This window comes from Eublepharis macularius, chromosome 6, assembly GCF_028583425.1.
Source record: "Eublepharis macularius isolate TG4126 chromosome 6, MPM_Emac_v1.0, whole genome shotgun sequence".
NCBI classification, from domain to species: domain Eukaryota; kingdom Metazoa; phylum Chordata; class Lepidosauria; order Squamata; family Eublepharidae; genus Eublepharis; species Eublepharis macularius.
The window spans coordinates 115650471-115673288 of NC_072795.1; the positions used below are offsets into that span (position 1 = coordinate 115650471).

Here is a 22818-nt window from a genome sequence, read left to right on the forward strand (position 1 = left end):
ACCTGGATATTGCATTCAGGCCAGTGGACTATAATAATCTTTTTCTTCAGTAAATGCTTTTTGGAAACAATGGACTTTTGTCTAATTGCAGAAGGCAGACTGGAGTAAGGATTTTATCTAGCCACAGTTCTGACAACCCTGTCCAGGAGAATACTGTTTATCGATATGGAACTGGATGGCAATGTAAATAGAGGTTTTCTGCCCAGGGAACGTGCTCTAAAGATCGGCAGGATGGTGAATCTCTTCTCGAGATGTAGGTTCCAGTCGGTAACGGCTATCCAGAGACTGCTGGGCCTTATGGCCTCTTCTATGGCAGTTACCCCTATGGCCCGGTTGCACATGCAACCTCTCCAACTGTGGTTCCTCTCTGTTCATGATTTTGAACACTAATCCCAGAACAAGCGGTACTCCATCCCTAGAGGGGTTTTCCATACCTTACGGTGGTGGCTTAATGAGTCTAACCTCCTTGGGGGTATTGCATTTGGGTCCATCCAAACCGAGATCATGATCTCGACTGATGCCTCCACGATAGGATGGGGAGCCTAGTGTGGAGCCCTTAGGGCACATGGGGTTTGGTCAGAGCAGGAAAGGGAAGATCACATTAACCTGCTAGAATTGAGAGCGGTCCGTTATGCCCTTATCGCATTCGCAGACATGCTGCAGCAGAAATCCGTTCAGGTACTCACGGACAATTGCACCATGGTGTTCTACCTGAACAAGCAAGGGGGCACTACCTCCAAGGCCCTCTGCGATGAGGCCGTTCGGATTTGGGAATGGGCCATGGACAGAGGCGTGTTCATTCATGCGGTCCATATTCCTGGCACCACCAATGTCATCGCGGACAAACTGAGTCGTATGCGATCCGATAGCTACGAATGGACCATAGCAGACAGCTACCTGAACGCCATCTTTTTGGACTGGGGGTTCCCAGACATAGACCTCTTTGCGTCGGAGGACAACAAGAAGGCCCCACGTTTTTGCTGCAGGGGAGGTCTAGGTCAACACTCCCTCAGAGACGTGTTCCAGATACGCTGGACAGGGCACCTGTTGTATGCCTTCCCTCCGTTCCCGCTGTTGTCTCGAATCATCAGCAAGATTCAGAGAGATGGGCCCCACATAATTCTAGTAACACCCTTTTGGCCCAGACAAGCTTGGTTCCAACATGTCATGCAGCTGTCACAGGGGTCATATTATCGGTTCCCTCTGAACCCAGACCTTCTGTCCAACAAAGGGGTTTGGTATCACGACCTACCCAAACTGAGCCTCACTGCTTGGCACATTCGGGGTCGGAGGGAAAGTCTGACAGAGTAGCTGAGATTTTGCTGAATGCACGTAGGGATACTATTCGCAGGTCATACTCTGCTAAATGGAAGCGTTTTGAAGCCTGGGCCAATGACAAAGGAGTGAATGTTTGGGATTGCCAGTTGTCATCTGTGTTTGAGTTCCTTCTGTCTCTAAAGGATGGGAGACTCTCTAATTCCTCTATTAAAGTTTATTTGGCGGCCATTTCAGCCTTCCACCCTAAGATCGATGGGAAAACAGTTTTCTCCCACAGCCTCTCAAAATCCTTCTTGAAAGGATTGTATAACATGTTTCCACAGGTTAAAGATATTGTTCCTCAATGCAAGTAGTATTGGCGGGGCTTATGAAATCGCCCTTCAAACCGCTGGCTACTTGTGAGTTAAAATGGTTGTTTTGTAAGGTGGCCTTCTTGGTCGCCATTACATCTGCTCGCAGAGTTAGCGAGCTGGCGGCCCTAAGGTGGGATCCTCCCTTTTTGAAGGTCCATCAAAATAAAGTGGTTCTGAGACCTGACCTTCGTTTTAGACCCAAAGTCTCCACTCAGTTTCATACTTCACAAGACATTGTCCTGCCTATCTTTTTTCCTGACCCTTCTGATAACTCTGAAAGGGCCTTACGTTCCTTGGATGTGAGAAGGGCTATTTTATTTAACCTTCAACATACTTCACAATTTAGATGTGCCAAACAACTGTTTGTGTGCTATTATGGGCCCAGGAAGGGAAAAGCTGCTACAGCTCAATCAATTTCTCGCTGGGTTACTCAGACTGTTAGGGCTTGCTACTCGCATGCCAAGTTACCTTGCCCTTTGGAAGTAAAAGCTCATTCCACTAGAGCGCAAGCTGCCTCTGCGGCCTTCCTTAGGGGCATGCCCTTGCAAGACATCTGCAGGGCTGCAATGTGGTCATCTTCTGACACGTTTGCTAAGCATTATGCACTAGATGTGTGGGAAAGGAAAGAGGCTGCTGTTGGTCACGCAGTACTTCAGTCTCTTTTTCAATGAGAACACATGCTTGCCTCCTGGGTAAGTGGCTTGTGAGTCTCCCATGTGGGGCTGCACAGAAGACGGACAGTGAAAACAGAGTTGCACTTACCATAACTACTGTTCATTGACGTCTTCTGTGCAGACACACAACCCTCCCTCCTACCCTGCTGTGTTCTTCCAGATAATGTGAAGGCATTTGGCGGCAAAGGAGAAACTGAGGGGAAGGGGGCGACGTCGCCCAATGTCGCTCGGGCGGGAAAAGCCGCGCATGCGCATTGGTGCATACATGCGCCCCCTAGTGGACATAGTCTAGAAAAGAAAAATCCGGTCAGCAGGCCTGCGCAGGCGCAGTCCCATGTGTGTCTGCACAGAAGACGTCAATGAACAGTAGTTACGGTAAGCGCAACTCTGTTTTTGTGTTTACACACTAAAATAGTTCTTAAATGACAATCTCAAAATCTTCCCCAAAGGACAATGTTTTATCAGGGACAGGTCCAGAACACAGGGCCTGTTCCTGGAAAAATAAGAGACTTGGAAGCCAGCAGTGGAGCCAACAGCTATTGTGCTGCTCCAACCAGAAGTGTATTGGCAACAAGAAGTGATGTCGTTGGGAGGACAATACTGTGATGTGACCAGACCTGGCCTGGGAAGGCCTCCTACTCTTAGCCTGGTCAGAGCAGTCAGTTCTCAGAAGTTATGCCAAGTAGGCAGCCAGTACGCAAAACCTTGTAGCTCCTCCCTTTCTTTGGAGAGAGCCAAGTACTAAAGGGCAACTCTGCTGAGCCCAATGCCTGGCTTTCTGATCTCTCCATAGGGGAACCCAGAAAGCTGGGGGCGGGGGGGGGAGGGCACTCCTATGGGAGGCAACACAGGGGGCAGGATTGCCATTCTGATACCTGGGAAACTACAGCCTAACAAGTTTGGTGGGCGAATGGATGGACTAACCTAACTATCCAGGAAGAACCCATAATGAGGCGCAAGCTCCTTCCCACAGCAGGCTTTGAGCCAGGGGCTGAACTGTGCTTTCTGAGGCCAAGGGGGTCACATAGGGCAGGGGATGTCCATATGCCTTTCCTTGTTAACTGGGATCATCCACATTTTAAAATGCTAACAAAACTCTTACCAAAAGTGGGGGCTGATGATTGGTCTGGCCTCCTGCCAGGCTGTATCAAAATGTGGTCGCTGCACAAATGATCATTCACACAAATGGCGAGAGAGCCTATCGGGGTCAAACCACACAAGACAAAATACACTTGAATTACACTCAAATACACTTGAATTAAAAAATACACTTGAAATACCCATGTAATTCAAGTGTATCTTGTCTTTTGTGGTGAGACCCACACTCAATTCAGAGAAACCCCCATTCATATTGGCTATATCATTATATGGTCATACATCAAGACCTGCCTTGACACGTTATTCCTCCCATGAGTTGCAAACTCTTCAGAATATGTCTGTTCTTAGAGATGACTGAGTGGGTTGAGGACATGAAATACTCTGTAGTCAAATGACATACTCTTGTGGGCAATATTCATTGGAGGAGAGAGAAGTTACTGAGAGGTGATGTTCTCAAGGCTGTATATTATTCCAAAGCAGTTTTGTTTAAAATAAATGGATTTCTGCAATTTGCACATTAGCTCAGCTTTTAAGGGTTTTGAATAGCATTTGTAAAATTGGAAGCGAGAGTCATCCTTCATCTCTACCAACTGGCTAAAGAGGCTTGTTACCTGCTGGAATGGAAAAGAGTAAATGATAAAATATAGGACAATCGTTGCTCATCTATATAAAGTAGCTAACTGGTACTGACTTACACAGAGAATCTTTTATGACTGGACTGCTAGCCATCATATGGGGCCAAAAGGTCAAATCATCTCCCTGAAATGCAGACTCTAAGACATCATGGTAGTTGATGGGTATCCTTTAGCTCCTACCTGACGTGCTGCTTCTTTTTTTATTGTTCAGCAGATGGTTTAATCTTTGGCAAAACCTAATCTTCCTCACAGGATTATCCTCCTTGCCTACCTCATAGAGTTATTGTGAGGACGAAATGGGAGGGGAGAACCATGTATGCTGCTCTTTGGATGGATGAATAACGGCTGGATAAATAAATGCAACTTCTCCAAATCCAGGAACATTTCTGCAGAATGTACTATATAAAGTTCTATTATCATTGGTGACAATTCAGTTGCATTTAAACAATATTTAACCTCATTCTTCTAAAACAAGCTTCTTCCTTAGGGGATCACTTCTGGTACCACTTGCAACTTTAAAAGGGGTGGGGGGAGGGAATATGCTGATTGTTGGCCACTGTGATTTAAGTGTTGTAGCACATGCTTGTTTTGCATGAATCAGTTCCACAATCAAGTTGGATCATGCTTGACTCTCCCCCCTCCATTATGGTATGTTTATATTTGGTGGTAAAAGATTATGATCTGGAGGGCTGGCAGTGAAATGTCAGTGTAGGCTCACCAATTTCCATATGAACTGGAGTAACTCTGCTTAAGATTACTAAACAGAGTTATACCCTAAAAAGTCCATTGAACTCCATTTATAAGGATTAGGATTTCACTTTTATTCAGTTACTAGTTACTATGAGCTGAGTCAGGAAAACAAACCAGGCCTACATATACAGGGTTGCATTTTATAAAGTTTACAGCAACAACAGGATTGCATAAAGCAATAACTAACTGTAGGTCTTTCAGTAACAACAACAACAACATTCAATTTATATACCGCCCTTCAGGACAGCTTAACACCCAGTCAGAGCGGTTTACAAAGTATGCTGTTATTATCCCCACAACAAACACCCAGTAAAGTGGGTGTGGCTGAGAGAGCTCTGGAAGAGCTATGACTGACCCAAGGTCACCCATCTGGCTTTAATTGGAGGAGTGGGGAATCCAACCTGATTCTCCATATTAGAGTCCCAGCACTCTTAACCACTACATCAAACTGAAGGTTAGAGACCTTCAGGATATCTCTAAATAACAATCAAAGAAGAACTACATCAAAAGGCAGGAAAAAGAAAAGAAAGAGATGCAATCTATAATCTCTGAACAGTAGAAAATATAAGTTACAGCTCCTTTTGGAGTTTAGATGGACTAAGCAGCCAGTATCAGTATTTTAGTTGCTCCAACAGCTTCTCCAACAGTTACATGTAAGTAATGCTATGTTTGAAACTGCCTTGCATATGTCATGCTGAGGAGGTCAGTTCTGCAGTACCTAGGGTGCAGCTCTGGCATTAAAGTATCTCCGATTTACAGATTATAACAAAATCAAAAAGAGTCCAGTAGCACCTTTAAGACTAACCAATTTTATTGTAGCATAAGCTTTCGAGAATCACAGTTCTGTGATTCTCAAAAGCTTATGCTACAATAAAATTGGTTAGTCTTAAAGGTGCTACTGGACTCTTTTTGATTTTGCTACTACAGACTAACACGGCTAACTCCTCCAGATGATAACTGATACCTTACCCACTGTTTCTTGGAATGTGAAGGAAACATTTTCTCTCTCTCTCCTGGTCCAAAGAAACTTTGTCTTTGGAGTATCTGACCAGCAAGGGCATCATGGCAGTATATCTTTATCATATTCTTTGTGGATAACACTGTTAATAGATGAGGAGTGAGTGAACAATGCATAACTTCCTTGTTTATGCATATGTATGTAATAGAGGCTTAGCACAGAAACCTCTGAGATATCTGCAAGACTTGTAGGGATGCTGATTAAATTTAATGCCATTTGTTATTAATATTGCTTAAGTATTATGAATAAGAGGGTATTTCTAGGCAATTACATCCCCTGCACTATTAAAATGTACCACAGAGATACTAAACCAATAACATCTGTAGGTAAACAGTGTTTGTCACATACATACTGGAAGAAAATAACAAGGCCATGAAAACGTGCACAGCCCTTAGGACAAATTAATGTGATGTTTTGTAATTTGCCTGCCGTTCTCAAAAGGAAAACCAAGCATGCAGATAAAGGATTCTGAGATCATAAAATTAAGGAGGAGGATAGAAAGGTGGGGGCTGAGAAAATGGCACTCTTTAATCAAGGAAAACTACTATACTTGGTGGGATGCCTGTTGTGTTCTATAAAACATTTAGCAGGCTGTAATTTAAATCTTGTGTACATTTAAAACTTCATTCTAGGAAGTGGTTTCTTGCCACTTTTGTACAGAATTATATTAACTATAGTGATCGTCTAGCTTTTAATGATACTGTGGTTAGTGGACTGTAGGAAGGTCGCTTCCAAAATGTGTTGTATTAATGCACAGTGCATCAACTGAAATACTGACCTCTTCAAGTACATCCCAGGTTCCTGTTTCACATCTTCCACTTGTCCCTTGGCTTGATCACCTACTGCACAGAGTGTGCCCCATCCAGGGAGCTGTGCAGAGTCCTTTAATAAACCATTTAGGATTAACTAACAGCAGTGGACAGCCTTAGGCCCTTTTAAAAGGTTTGGTCAGCAGTGCAGTCTTGAAATTGGAGTGGATGCACTTGAAAACAGAAAACTAAAATGTGCAGAATATCACATCCAGTCAGAACCAGTTAGTGGCTTTTAGAATGGGTGCGCTATTTCCACCCCCCTCTTCAGTGGTTGAGGAAGGACATGTTTCTGTGATGTGTTCCATCACTAATATAAATCCTGGGATGTTGTGATAAACAGTGAATAGAAGCATGGGTGGAGAATTTGTTGTATTTCCAGGGCTTTTTTTCAGGGGGAACGCAGGGGAACGGAGTTCCAGAACCTCTTGAAAATGGTCACATGGCTGGTGGCCCCGCCCCCTGATCTCCAGACAGAGGGGAGTTTAGATTGCCCTTCACGCCGCTCAGTGGTGCGGAGGGCAATCTAAACTCCCCTCTGTCTGGAGATCAGGGGGCGGGGCCACCAGCCATGTGACCATTTTCTCCAAGGGCAACCCACTGAGTTCCACCACCTCTTTTCCCAGAAAAAAAGCCCTGGGTATTTCAATATCCTCAGTGTAGAAGTCAGCTAATCCAGACAGAGCATGAGCACATAAAGCTGCCTTGTACTGAGATCCTCGGTCCCTTAAGGCCAGTACCGTTTACTGAGAGTGGCAGAGGCTCTCCAGGGTCTCAGGAAGAGGTCTTTTCACATAACCGACTATCCTTTTGGCTGGAGATGCTAGGAATTGAACCAGGGACCTCTTGCTGCCAAGCAGATGCTCTGCCACTGAGGCATGGCCTTCCCCCATCACCGAAGAGGCAGCACTACATTTCCCTCATCTTCATTTTCCAGCCAATTGTTTTGAAATGTGTGAACACATGAAGCTGACTTGGACCAGTGGTATGACTCAGTACAAGTCTAAAGCAACAAACCCTTGCTAACAGACATCAACAGGTTGTTTCAGCCTTGGTACATGTAGACCAGGTAGGTTTTATACGAGGTAGGCAAGGACTGTCTTAGACTGGTTGCTGATTTGATTGCATTAAATAGTAACAAGGTTAATCAAGTCACTTGTTATCTGTCTTGAAGCTGAAAAAGCTTTTCAAAAAATATATTGGAAGGGTTTTTTGCCACATTGACTAAATTTGGCTTTCCTCATAAATTTTTGAAGTGGATTAGATCTAGGGTACTGACTAATGGTGTTTTCTTCCTGCACCATTCCTTCTTGAGAAGAGTAGTAGACAAGATTGTCCTCTTTCTCCTCTAATTTTTAATCTTTATTTGGACACCCTGGCTTGTACCACCACCACCACCACCACCACCACCACCATCATCGCTTTGTACATAACTCTACAGAATTCAAACTAATTTTATATGCAGATGATCTTTTATTGTTTACTTCAGAACCTCTGTCTTCCATTCCAGTATTAATGAATCTGATTAATACTTTTGGTGATTTGTCTGGCTGTTTGATTAATTGGACAACATCTGTATTGATGCCACTGGGAGACAATATATCACAGACTATATTTGCTAATGGACATTTTTGATGGTGCCCAGAGGTCATCACTTATCTTGGAATATTGATTCTAAGAAATATTAAGTATATGATTGCGCTGAATTTTAATAAGCTGACTGCTGATTTGGACAGATAGACAACTTTAAAGTTGTCACTCTGGGGTAAAGTAAATGCACACAAAATGAATATAATACCTAGAGTTATATATGGTTTGCATTCATTTTCATATACCTTACAGATCTATTCATAAAACTAATACTTTGTTTCAGAAATCTATGTGGGTTCCTTACCACTCCAGATTACTCTAAAGAGGATGCAACTTCCACTTAATGAAGGAGGATTTGGTTTTCCTGATCTTTTATATCATCAGGCATACTTATTAACTTGTACGAATTATTAGGACTGCTCCTCCCAGGTTGGTTGTCCATCTTGGGCTCTTTTGGAGGCTTCTTGTTTGGTCCCCCCTTTAAAATAGAGAGTGCATTAGGGTCTTTTCATGCAAAACTGGATTGTGCTCCTCCTGCAGTTTCTGCAATTAGAGAACTATGGCACATAATGTCATGGGTGTGTGTTATGTGCTGTCAAGTCACCTCTGAGCTATGGCGACCCTACGAATGAAAGACCTTCAAAATGTCCTATCATTAACAGACTTGCTCAGATCCTGTAAACTGGAGGATGTGGCTTCTTTTATTGAGTCAAGCCATCTCATTTTAGTCTTCCTCTTTTCCTACAGCCTTCCACTTTTCCTAGCATTATTGACTTTTCCAGAGAATCTCGTCTTCCCATGATGTGACCAAAGTACAATAGCCTCAGTTTTGTCACTTTATTTTCTAGGGAGAATTCAAGATTGATTTGATCTAGTACCCACATATTTGTCTTGACTGGCCATGGTATCTGCAAAACTCTCCTGCAGCACCACATTTCAAATGAATAAATTTTCTTTCTGTCATTTTTCTTCATTGTCCAACTTTCACATCTATACATAGTAATGGGGAATACCATAGTTTGGATTCTCTTGATCTTGATTCCCAGCGAGACATCTTTATCTTTAAGGATGTTTTCTAGTTCCCTCACAGCTGCTCTTCAAAATCTCCATCTACTTCTGATTTCTTCGTTGCAGTCTCCCTTTGGGTTGATGATTGAGCCAAGGAATAGAAAATCTTGAACAATTTTAATTTCCTCAGTGGCAACTTTAAAATTGTGTAATTCCTCAGTAGACATTACTTTTGTCTTCTTGATGTTCAGCTGTAATGCTGCTTTGGCGCTTTCTCTTCTAGCCTTCATCAATAGTCATTTCAAGCCTTCACTATTTTCTGCCAGTAACATGGTGTCATCTGCATATCTCAAATTGTTAATATTCCTTCCACCAATTTTCACTCCCCCCTTTTCTAGATCTAATCCAGCTTTCCTTATGATATACTCTGCATAGAGGTTAAACAGGTAGGGAGATAATATGCATCCTTGCCTGACACCTTTGCCAATTGGAAACCTTTCTCTTTCCCCATATTCTGCCCTGACAGTAGCCTCTTGCCCAGAGTGCAGGTTGTGCATCAAAACAATCAGATGCTGTGGCACCCCCATTTTTTGATGAAAAGCTGAATTTAGAATTTTGACCTATTTCTGTCACCTTTTACTTCTTGTCTGTCTTTAGCAATTTTAAGAGTTTCCTCAGTCATCCATTTAGGCTTTTCCTTTCTTTTGCCTACAGGAACAGTCTTCTTTACACATTCTGCTTTCCCAGCCAGCATCACTTCCATCTTGTCTGGGTTCAGTTTCAATTTGTTCACTTTCAGCCATTTCATTACCACAGGTGTCAGGCAGCAACTCAGAACCTCTAATGCATCACCGGGGAGGGGAGGGGGTTAGATAGAGAGAGAGAACAGGTGTCACCTGCATATTGGTGACATATAATTCCATTGTTGTTGTTGTTGCTGTTATTATTATTTCATTTGTAGTCCATCTTTCTCATTGAGATCCAAGGCAGATTACACAGTGAAAGTGAAAAACAATATTATCAATAGCTAGGACAAGTATCATAATGACCAACAGTTAGGCTTTTCAGTGAATAATACAATAGGATATGTTAGCAGGAAATTTGAAGACAAGCAAAAAGTCAAGCATAGAGATGAAATCTTATAAAACAACGCATAACTAATTTACATGGCATGTTAAGCAATATGAAAAGTCCCTCGTGGTACATATGTGCATTAGCAGATAGTACCCGGTAGTTTAGCATATAGTGCCTGTTCCTACCAAAGCATCTCTCTGAGGTATCTCTTAGGACATAGCCCTATAATTTGGGTAGAAAGCCCTCCTGAATAATTCAGTTTTGCATTGTTTGTGGAAAACCAGGATAGTGAGAGCTTTTCGGACCGCTCAAGCCTCCCATAATGTGGAGGTCACCACAGAGAAAGTACATGTGCAGACAGCTGTTGATTTTGCCCAACTATAGGGTAGTATTTGCAGAAGGCCCTCTTCAGATAAGCAAAGCTGCCATGGTGGAATATAGGGGAGAAGTGGTTGCACAGATATGAGGGGCCGAGGTCATGAAGGACTTCATGAAGGAAGAATGTGATAATCATGATCTTCAATTGAGCCTGGTAACTCATAGGAAGCCAATGTAGTGACTGCAAAATGGGAGTGATATGCATGCAACGAATGATTTCTTCTACAGATTCTACACAGAGTTGAATAACATGGGGGATAAAATCGTGTCTTGTAGGATCCTGCAAGATAATTCCCGCACTGAAGAAAGCTGGTCACCAACAGCAACTTTTTGAATTTGTTCCATGAGGAATTATTTAAACCAATCCAAGGCACAATCCCTAATACTTCTGCCTCCAAATGCCTCAACAGGATGGCACTGTTTACTGTATCAAAGGCTACAAATAGATCCAGGAGAAGCAACAAGGAAGCATGACCATCTATATTTCGGTGGAGGTCGTCAACTAAAGCCATCAGAACCCATAGCCCAGCCAAAAACCAGGTTGAAAAGGGTCCAGAGCACAAGAGTTATCTAAGAAGACCTGGAGTTGATCAGCTACCGCTCTTTCAATCACTTTGCCCAGGGCAAATTGGAGATTGAGCAATACTCATTTTTGTCTAGAGAGGGTTTTTAGGTAGTGGGTGGATGACTACCTCTTTGAGTGGCCAAGGGAAGGTTCTCTGAGTTAGTTACTGATTTATAATAGACATCAAGGATTCATTTATGTGGTCCTTTCATGATTTTAGCAGCTAAGATGGACAAGGATCCAGTGCACAAGTAGTGGCCTTCACAGATGCCAGGATCCTGTCAATATCTATTACTATAACTAGGTCAAAATTGTTCATATGTGGACCAGATGATGCATTGAGCATTTCTTCCCACTTGCCTATATTATAGCTGGTATCCAGGTCAGAGTATATTCATGTTATTTTATTGGCAAAAAATTCTGCAAACATGTCACAACTATTTGTCTATTCTTGGGCCACTAAAACTTAGGAGTCAAAAGATGCCGAGATACTTTAAATAATTTGGATGGTTGTGAATACAAGGACATCTACCCTGTTTGACCTCTACACTGTTCAGCTGCTGAAAACATTACAGTTGAGGTAACATGCTCAATATTCATAAATCAGTTGTATTCTAATAACTAATTGCATCAAGGGTTTCTCTATGGAAAAATTGACAGATTGATGCATCCCTTTGATTTTGTAATGAATGCAACTAGTAATGTGTTTTAAGTTATTGATTGACAAAAATACCAAACAGTTCAACCTGTTTATGAAAAGAGAAAAGGCAAAGTTCCAAATGACTTATTACTGCAGTGGGTTGGGACTACCTATGAAAAGGATTCTGAAACGTCAACTGGTTCAGCACATGGCAGCCAAGTTATCTTCTGTGTTGATCATATTTTGCTTGTGCTGAAAGATCAGTTCCCTTCCAGTTAGTTGCCAGCAGAGATGGGCATGAACCGGGAAAAAAACGAACCATGTGGTTCGTGGTTCATGGTTCATCAAATTTCATGAAGCACAAACCACGAACTTTCATGAACCTTCCCCTGGTTTGCGAACCGGTTCGTTTATTTCATGAAAATGTCACATCCAGGTCAGAAAATCACCACTTCCAGGTCAGCAGAAGGTCACTTCCGGGTCAGCAGAAGGTCTGCAGGAAGTCCATCCCCTGTTGCCTAGGAAACCGATTGATTGGCATCAGGCTGTCTGCAGTGACGAACCAAAAAACAAACCAAATGAACCAGCCTAAAGTTTGTGGCAGTTCGTCAGAAATGGGATCTGACAAACCATGGTTCGCGAACCATGAACCAGCCTGGTTCGTGCTTAATTTTGGTTCGTATTTTGGTTCGTGCCCATCTCTAGTTGCCAGGTGCAACTAAAAGTGCTGCTTTTGACCCATTAACGCCTTAGATAACTGAAAGAGACAGGACTGAGTTATCTGAAAGTTGGTTTATTCCTCTCTGAACTCCACTGTGGACTGAAATTGTTGGGTGGTTCTTACTTGCTCCAGACACCCTCAGCATTGGCATTTAGGTAGAGTCAGGCCTTTTCTGCCACAATGCCCTAATTATAGAACAGCCTTCCCAAGTGCCTTTGCCTGGGGCTCAGTTCACTGTCCTTGATGTGTCAGGTGAAAATTGTATTATTCTTGCAGGTATTTAGTAGGTGATAATTATGTCATGGTCTTCATTTGTTGTTAGGACTAGAGGTGGGCATAGACTGGAAAACCCCCATGGACATCAGCCCATGGTCCATCGTGTTTCATAGACCACAGACTTTTCATGGACCCACCCTGTTCACGGACCAGTTCACTGGTCCATGGTCCATCACTTCTGGGGTCCCTGGGACTACCCCTGGACACTCAGAGATGCCAAAATTGCAGTGAGGCTTCAGCAGGCTCTCCTCCAGCCACCCACCAAGTTTGGCCAAGATTGCATTTTTGAGGTCCGAGTTACAGACTCCCAAAGCAGCCGCCCCCAGGAAACTTCCGGTAGATACTAGGAGTTGCAAATGCCAATTGACTTGCATTGGCTTGCAGCACCAAAAAGTTGCAATTAAGCAAAATCAAACAGAAAAAGATGGGGGAAGAGCCCTCTCACTTACCACACAGACATCTTCCCAGCCATTGCCTAGGAAATTAATTCTTGCTCCTTGCTAGCATAGAGAAAAATGGGAGCTCTCTGGTTGGCAGCCAGAGCTGCCTATCAAGTTTTTAAGAACTAGGATTGGTGTGTTCCCAGGGCTGCAGAATGACCCTCCCCTCTGTTGCTTAGGGAATTAGTTCTTGCTAGCATAGAGAATAATGGGAGCTTTCTGGTTGGCAGCCAGAGCTGCCTATCAAGGTTTTGAGGGCTAGGTGTGTTCCATGGGCTGCAGAAGGTCTGTGAACATCCATTCCATTGCCTAGGGAATTGATAAATTGACACCAGGATGTCTGGACTCATGAACCACAGACTGACGGACCGGCCCAAACAGACCAACGTTTGTGAAAAACGTGAGTCCCATGAACCACGTGTTCGCGAACCACCAACTGGGCTGGACTGTGTCAAATTTAGGTCCATTTTGCAGACCGTGTCTACCTCTAGTTAGGACTCATGCTGTTCTGCTGTCAGTTTTGGTTTGCTTTATGTTCTATTTTATCTTTGCATTATTTTGATTTTACATACAAGATGTCTTTGTGGTCATTGGTGGAAAGGCAGGGTATAAATCTTCTACCTAAATAATTTATCCTGTTTCTTTGTGAAAATGATCAACTATGAGAGAGAGACAGAGAGAGAGAGAAAGAACAAGACTGGAGGCAAAGTAGCCCAGTGGCATCACCAGTTCAAACATGTGGAACTCGTCCCCACATCGGAAAATCTTTCCATATAGAATTCCCATTCATGAAATGTCACTTTGTTATTTTTTCATGATTGCTGAAAAACGTATGATCTCATTCCTCCCCTTCCCTCAATTTGTATCACAATGATCAGTGCAAGGTATAAGAAAGAAAATATCAGAACAATATGTAACAAGTAAGGACCTGCAAGGACTTGCTGGGGGCATCTTATTTCCCCCATAACTTCTCCCCTCTTATTTCCTCTTTCCCTTTCCTGGCAGCTCCCATAACCTCTCCCATTTTCCTGCTTCCTTCTCTCCTTCACACCCACCAGCCAAGCTATCTTTATCTGCTCCCCTGTTTTCAGCTTTTCCTCCTCCCCTCCCTCTGGCAGCCTCTCTCTTGGAAAAGTCTGGCCAGTCTAGAGCCCTGTGACAGATTGAGAGGGTTTATCAACATCATAGGCCTTCAGCACTCCTATACTTATGCCTGGTTGTTACTCCGCATAAGCAGATGCATGTCTTACAATGGAAATTCAGTTTAGAACTGCCTGATTTCTGCCTGCAAGCCATAACTTTCTCTCCTACCCCTCCTATCACAGCCCACAGGGACCCCGGAACAGGATTTGGGGTGGCATTTCAGAATCCTTCAGGAAAGGAAAGGAGAGGCAAGAAAGTCATGCTCCATGGGCTGAAATACTTGTGTCCATGGAAATGCTAGTGTGGATCCAAGCCAATGGTTCTACCCATCTGTAATTAAAAGGCTCACCTTAGCAGTCAGTTACAGACCATTCAGGTTGCTTCTGCAGCTTGTTCTTCCATGCCATGTTCAGTATAATAGGATGCCTGCAAATGTTTATTAGGGGAGCACCAGGAAAGAGTTTTCAAATGCACTTGATACAGTGAAAAACCAAACTTCCTCATTGAGAGTGTTGTGGTCAAAGGTACTCCTATCACGGCAACTTTAGACAATACTTTTCTGTGAAGGCATACATTTATTTTAACATGCTCCATACAGTCACACAGTAGCTTCAGAGAACTGTTTCTTTTTAAAGAAGACAGCCCAGACAGACTTGGAATGGCACCATGGAGGGACGGCTCTTATCTTTCCCCCAAGACAGTTTCTTGCTGATTTTGCTGCAAAATTGGAAACATAAGCCCCCCCGTACAGTTTTCATACAAGAAAACCATGTTGGGGGGAGGAAGAAGCCTTCCCCCAGCACCATTCTGAGCCTGTTTGGGGTCTCTCTCTTTTTAAAAAAACAGTTCCTTGCAGCTGCTGTGTGACTGCAAAGAGCATGTAAAAATGATTGCATGACCTTGCAGAAAAATATCATCAACAGGAGTCTGACTCCTGAGATTCCTCAGTTAGGTTTCTTTGGCCCGCTAAAAAGAAGAGAGGCAATATTTCAATTTTAGGTGCATTGCCTCAGAAAGACTTCAACACATTGGCATTTCATGTGAAATTGTAATTAAACTTTGTCTAGCTCAGTGTAATGTGAATGTGGAAAACATGTTTTGTAATGATCAATGTGCAGTTCAGTGCATAGAATTAGACTATCTAACCCAAACAACTTTGCCTCATGTCGGACGTCCTTTACAGTGATTGGGAAGAGGGGACACATGACTGCATTAAAAAGAGCAACTTGTACAATTTCACTAACTAATATGGCTTGACTGATTATTGTGTCATTAGTTCAATCATTTTTAATCATGTTATTGAACAGCCACACTTGTTCATTAAAGGACTTGTAAAATTAATACTTACTAAGAGAACTGTGTAATTATATTATGGTTTTCCTCACTGTTGGGCAAAGGCATGAAATAAATGCTCAGGGAAAACTTACAGCACAATTCTGAGGAGGGCCCTGGAAGCTGACTAGGAGTTACAGTGGCATATCCTGGACTTATACTGCACAATGGCGCAGTGGCCCAGCACCACTCTACACAGGTCTCTTGCTGTTGCTTGGCCACAGTTGTTAAGTGCAGGCATAGTCAGGGCATAAACCCTTGTGCCAGTTGGCCCAGTTAGTCCACCCTCTAAGCTTCCCAGGCACAGGAATGCCACCTGCAATGATAGAAAGCTACATCACAAAAAATGATTTCATAGGCACCCATCATATGGGAAAAGTTGCCTCCCCCCTGTCCCAACTCAAGTGGCCCGGCAGAGCATAGGATGCCAACTACCACAGTGACCAATCTGCTCACACCCCTGCAGTGGCTGAGTCCATTCCCCAGCAGCCAATCAGTCCCCTACCCACCCTACATAACCTCCAGTCAAGGAGCATGGCTGTTCCAGCCCCTGGTGACCCTTCTCAGCTGCCATCTGAGCCCAGCCCAATGAACCATTCCCTGCAACTCAATTCTACTCCGGAGAAGGCAGCATGAGGAATGGCTCTTGTGGCTCTGACTGCTGCACAAACAAGCACAGCTCCTGTCCTGAGAAGCTGGCAACTTGCGGCCAGACATCCTCTTCACTTTTGGTAGTTCAATAAAGTCTGTGTTGAACAATTGCTCTCTTCATGCCTGTTTGCTTGCCTGTGGCTGACAGTAGCTCCCCCTCACCCCCTCTGCCCACTGGGCCATCCACATGGCACATCCCCCGGGATAGTTGCCAGCCCTGAGGATCCACCAGATGCCTTTGCCCTGTTGGGTGGCTTGGAATTGAATGGAATGCAGGTCCATTCATGTCATCGGAGCTGCTGCTGCATGCTACCTCCATCCTGCCCAGCCCCTCCTCACACAGTAGTGCAACAAATGGGGTGGGATGTAGCATGTTGCCCATGTGCGGGGTGGAGGGCTGTTGTTGTTCCACTGGGCTTGTAAGACAGAGATGTTCTGCCAGGCTTATGGAAGTCGAGGTGGGCAGTTTCTCCAACTGGCCTCCTGCCAGTGGGGGGAGGGGCATGTGCCTCCTGACTTAGGTTGTCATCAGGAGGATGGCCACCCTGCCCTGTGGGCCCTGCTGTTTAGAAAAATGGTGATGCACTGTCTGCGCTGTACTATGATGCTTTTAAAAATAATGTAATTGATAGCATTGTTTTTTATGTATATTATTATGCTGTACTCTGCTCTGAGCCCACTTGTGGGGAGAGAGGGCTAAAAATAAATAAATAAATAAATAAATAAATAAATAAATAAATAAATAAAGACCTCTCTGCTCTGCTGGGGGCTGAGACACCAGGCAAATTGCTGTTGCGTCCAGGAGACAGGGATGAGGTGTGTGTGTGGCCGGTCCCCATGCTGCATGCACACATGCGCTGGGGAGGAACTCCTGTCCCCGAGGGAACCTCAGAGTTAGGCAGCCACCATGGAGTTCTTCTCCAGTGAAAATGGGGGTCTGGACAGGGGGCTTAATTCCCCCATTCTGAATGGGATTGTTAACCCAGAGACTACCAAAGATAAATAAGTGGTGGAAAGAGGGCTGTGCCCCCCACCTGGATTGGTGCTTCCACATGGAATGCCAGTCTGAGGAGATTGGAGCATGTGTATGGTGGTGCAAGCATGTGCCAGTTCTCGTGCAGTAGCCAGGTTAATAGACTCACTAGCCTGAGGGCTGCCTGAGCTGGATGAACCTCCCACTCCTAGTCCTCCTGCCCATCATCTCTGGATGGTTCTTTCAGTCATGGTGAGCAGCCCTTTTGCCTTGGTATGGGTAGGCCAGCCACCAGCTGCAGGAGGACACAGGGAGGCCATGGCAACTGCTAGAGCAAGATCCCCAAGACTGCCTCCCTGGTAGGGCACTCCTGAGGCTGGTTTTTTCCAGGGTGCCTCATCTGCATAGAGAGATTCTTTGTGGCAACAGGGGGGTTGGGGATGTGGAGTGGCCTACCCCTTCACACCCATGGGTGCAGAGTCAGATGGGGGAGGCTGGCCCTGTCCAGTGGGATGTACAATGCTGGTATGGTAGGGCATTGCGAGGCATAGGTGACATGGCTGAGGAAATGGCCCTGACCTGTGCAGGGAGTGTCTGGCAACCTAAGCCCATTGGGCAGCTTGGTGCCCTTAGCAGTGCCTAGGGGGTCAAGGGCCAATGACCTGCCTGCCTCAGTGACAGGCATTGGGGGATGTTGGTGGGATTGTCAGAGGAACGGTGGGTTGCATGCTCCCTGCTGCAGCCTTGCCATGCCTTGCTGGGCTCGGCCGCTGATGTAGCTCTCCTGCAAAGGTCCTTAGGGAGGAGATGACTGCCATCAGAGATATGGGGATGCCAGTGGCACACCAGGCTTCAGGATTGCGCAGTTAGAAATCTGACAGTGCGATCCTAAATTTCAATGGACCTAAAAGGGTGTAACTCTGCTTACTATTGCAATGTGATTTTACTTTAGCGGATAGGCACACCTGTGTCTTGGCAAATGCCAAATATATAAATAGGGCATGTTGTGTGTTTCTATGACATCTTATGTTTAACAGAAACCTTAGTATTTGAAAACTTGATAATATGAATCCATCTTTTGTTGGAAAACTGAAGAGTCCAACATTCCCTGAAAAGATTTTGAAATTGTCTGCCTCGTAGGAAAAGAATTGATTCCATCCATATAGGAAGTGTGTGTATCTAACCCAAATCTGAGCATGGAATTTGTAAAAAAAAAAAAAAGAGGGTACATTGCCTACAAGCATTCTAAATCGTTATTACATGGCAGAGTGATAATATTGGACTCTTCCTAAAATAGCCATATTTCTTGGTAGACCAAGTCCATTAACAAATAAAACATAAAATTGTTTCTGCTCACCTCACTGGTTTAATTCATTGTGCTATAAAATCCACAGTACCAAGAGAGGAAAGCGATATACCCACTAGTGTTTCCAAGGACATCTGCCCATAGCCTTGAGAAAATAATCATTCAGAACAGCAGACCGGGGTTTTTTTTGCCATATTTACTGCTGACTGAGAAGCAGGTTAGACATTAAACGAAGTTCTACAGGAGATTGCTAATTCCATTAATCTTCGCAGGAAAAAAACTGAGTTTAATTGCCAAGAAGATTATTTTGGAAGATTTTTTTCTTGCATATGGGTCAACATATTTTGGTCCTGATAGAGCTTACATCCATTTATTTATTTTTATTTATTTAGAAAATGTCTGTGCTGCCTCTCCAGAAGCCTGCCTGAGGTGCCTTTCAAAATAAAAATAATAAAAACCAAAACATTAAAAGATAGTCTTTCCTGTGTTGATGTTGACCAGCTTGGGAGACATCCCTGGAACCCTGCAGGACCCCATAGCACCAAATGCTATGAGGCTGAGCTGCAGTCCCCCAGCACCATCTTTTTAAATTGGCCAGTCGCCAGTGAAACACGGTATCCCCCTCTTCCAACTCAACCATCCTCTTCAGAAGGAGGCCCTGGTTGTTGGTATAAAACACCAAAGAGAGATCCAGAAGATTCAACAGGAACGCACTTCCCGATCACTCTCCTGGACTAACAGTGCAATCCTAAACTGATTTACTGAAGTCTAAATTTAATGGGTTTAGACTGGAGTAACTCTATTTAGGATTGTACCATTAGGGTTCTTATGAGGAGTAGGGGTGAAACCAAATTTTTCTTTTTTAGATATAGCAAATTGGGCCTCTTATTCTCTTTTCCTCTTTCAAAAGTGGAATTCTCTTTGATTTCTCATTCATTTTTATCTTTGAGGTTTTTTGTTTAGTTTCTGGTGGGTAGCTGTGTTGGTATGTAGTAGAAGAAAAAGATTAGGGTCCAGTAGAACCTTAAAGACCAACTGGGTAATAACAACAACAACATTTGATTTATATACTGCCCTTCAGGACAACTTAATGCCCACTCAGAGCGGTTTACAAAGTATGCCGTTATCATCCCAACAACAAAACACCCTGTGAGGTGGGTGGGGCTGAGAGAGCTGCAGGGAGCTGCGACTAGCCCAAGGTCACCCAGCTGGCTTCAAGTGGAGGAGTGGGGAATCAAACCCGGCTCTCCAGATTAGAGTCCCGCGCTCTTAACCACTACACCAAACAGGTAGTGTAGTGTCGTTTCTGTAGTGTAGTGTAATGTAGTGATAGTGTAGTTTCTGTTTAGACCACATGATAGTGTGCTATGCAGACTTTATAACTTCAGCTGTTTCAGTTTTTTTAATATTCCACATCACAGGGTGGGGGCTCTAGCATGAGGAGGAAAGGAAGGTGTAGGTTAACTAAAGCTGCAGGTTGAACCTAAGCGAGAACAGTCTGTAGATGCTTAGGAGCATTTTCTTTTCCAGACGCTTTCCAGGCATGTTCTTTTCTGGCCCTGTACCTACACATAGGAATTCAGTGGATGCAGCTTTTCCTCATCATCTCATCTGTGGCTATCTGCCTGTTGTGCCACCCAGGTTCGAATCCGCTCTCTGCTGTGGAAGCTTGCTGGGTGACCTTGGGACAGTCACACCCTCTCAGCATAATCTACCGCAGAGGGTTTGTTGTGAAGAAAAAATGGAGGAGAGGAGAATGATGTAAGCCTCTTTGGGTGCTTATTGGGGAGAGAGGTATAAATGAAGTAAGTAAACAAATAAATGATACAAAAGATAACTGCAGTCTGATGCAGCGAGGATATTTTCAGGCAAGTCCTGGGCCATTTCCACTCTACTTACCTTCATCCGGAATGCTGTGGAACGTCACGTAAAAAATGCAGAAGATAGCGTTTTCTCGTGTGAGTTGTGTGTGGAAACGGCCCTGGTTTGTGTGTGTTTAACGTCTCTCCTTGTTCTTAATTTTTTGTTTCACTGGGGGTATGGCCCTGGAACCAGGACATCTATTCTGCTTTCCTGGCTGTAGATGCAGAAGTAGCGTTTAGTAGTTAGAGGATATGTTAAAAGGGCTTGCTACGAAGAAGCTGAATACCACGGTTCACTTCTCAGATATCTATAGTGAGTATGTGTGTCCTCAGTTTGGATCTACCCAAATCAGACTTGATCATTCTCTTCTTATCTGGTTTTATCCTCATAACAACCTTGCTTCCTCTCGTATTATTAAATAAATACATAAATAACTTCTTTGAGATCTAATCAAATCTCTTTACAAAAGAGAATTGATTCGAAGCTGACTCAGATTCCTGAAAAAATGAATAGAAAAGGATCGCTCGATTTCAGGGAGAAATTTGGCAAAGAGGACTTAAGAGAATTCTACTTAGCAACCCTGCTCCTGGCAAAGATCATCATCAGAGCGACAAAGGCCATTTCCATCCCAAACTCATGCCTGAATCCAGATTGAAATACATCTAGATAATTCATCTCTTCCAGGACTGCCTGAATTTTTGTGGCCACCACCTGCTCAGGCACCTAGCCCCCGAATGTAATATAGGCCAAGGATGCCTTATTTCAAGGCAGTCAACTACGTCTTCCCATAGTGAGGCATTTTTTTTTTAATCTCCTGGATCTATTTGAACAACCCAGCCTGGCTAAATATTAACAGTTATGAACAACAAGAGTGCAGATGCGGTAAGCCACACATCCATAACCAGAAAGATCTCAATGCTCTACAAAATCTTATTTTAAATAAAATTTTATTTCATATACATGTCTTTCCCAAGCAATTTATCAAAGGCTATATTGTAATGCTTAGAATGCAATACAACATGAACCGTGCAATCCTAAACAGACGGAAGTAACTCTGCCTAGGATTGCACTGTAACACTTAATAACAAAAAACTGCTTTTTCTAGGGTCAAGTTTTGAAACATGACAGCACCCTTCCAAAAAGAAACTAGTGCCAACCTAAGTTTATATAACTGAACACAGCATAGGACTTTATAGGGGTGATTTCAAACACATTGTCTTGTTTCTCCATGGGAAAATAAAGTGGTACATGTCAAAGACATCTGTATCCCCAAACTCCCTGGTTAGGGGGGTCCAAAGTAAAACACTCAAAACTGGGAGTGAATCCTCATTTCCAGGGTAATGGTTCACCAGCCACCAGCCTCTCTAACTAAACCTTCAACTTTGAAACTAAGAAGCAAGTTCCCAGCCCTACCAAGTTTTAATCAAGAAGTCAGCCCTGCAGGGTGGAACACCTACAGACTGAGTTCCCAAATAATTATTTAGGTAGCTGTAGCCAAATGAACTAAAATATGGATTAAGATTGAAGCTTTCAAATTCTTAAAGAACACATAAGGATATACTGAAAGGAGTTTTATTAACACAACTGCAAAAGGGTACAGACATAAAAGAAAACAAACAAATATTAGATAACTGAACTAACACACTTAAACACACTTTCAGACTCACAGCCTGAGGTTGCCTTTCAGGTTTTCAGGTTGCCTTTGAGGCTAAAGAGTCCAAAGGGTTCCAAAGTCTCAAAATCCAGAGAGACAAATCCCAGGGTGGCACCAATCCAAGTGAGCAGGTCCAAAGCACAAAAACAGGTAGCAGAAATGTGACAAGTCAGTTTCCTGATAGTACAATCCCTGCAAAAGAACATCACAACTGGCCCAAAAGAGGATCTAAAAACTTTTTAAAAATTTTCTCCTCAAAATAAATTGATGGCTGCATCATATATTGCAGTACTGGATGACTTAAATTATATATTGTGCTTCTGGAGTGTGCTCCATATTAGAGTTTCTGGGCAGTGAGAAAACATGAGATTGTACAGAATGAACTGTACAAGTAAGGATCTCCAGCTGTGTTATAATGGACACACTTGGATGTTGTGCATCAGGCACAGTTTGAGTCTTGTAGACTCTGCAGGTGTGGAATTCTGCAATATATTTTGTGTGTCAGATGATCAGCACAACAAAAGAGAAGATTTGTTATTTTTAAGTGATATTACAATGTCAATTTCTTGATGCCATTACCCTGTAACTT

General features: G+C 43.5%; 1 protein-coding gene across 1 annotated transcript in view; it reads left to right on the forward strand.

Moving 5' to 3' along the window:
* Window positions 1-22818, forward strand: part of CTNNA3 (catenin alpha 3) — a 1107197-nt gene that overhangs the window by 217278 nt on the left and 867101 nt on the right. The gene's annotated exons all lie outside the window — the stretch shown is intronic.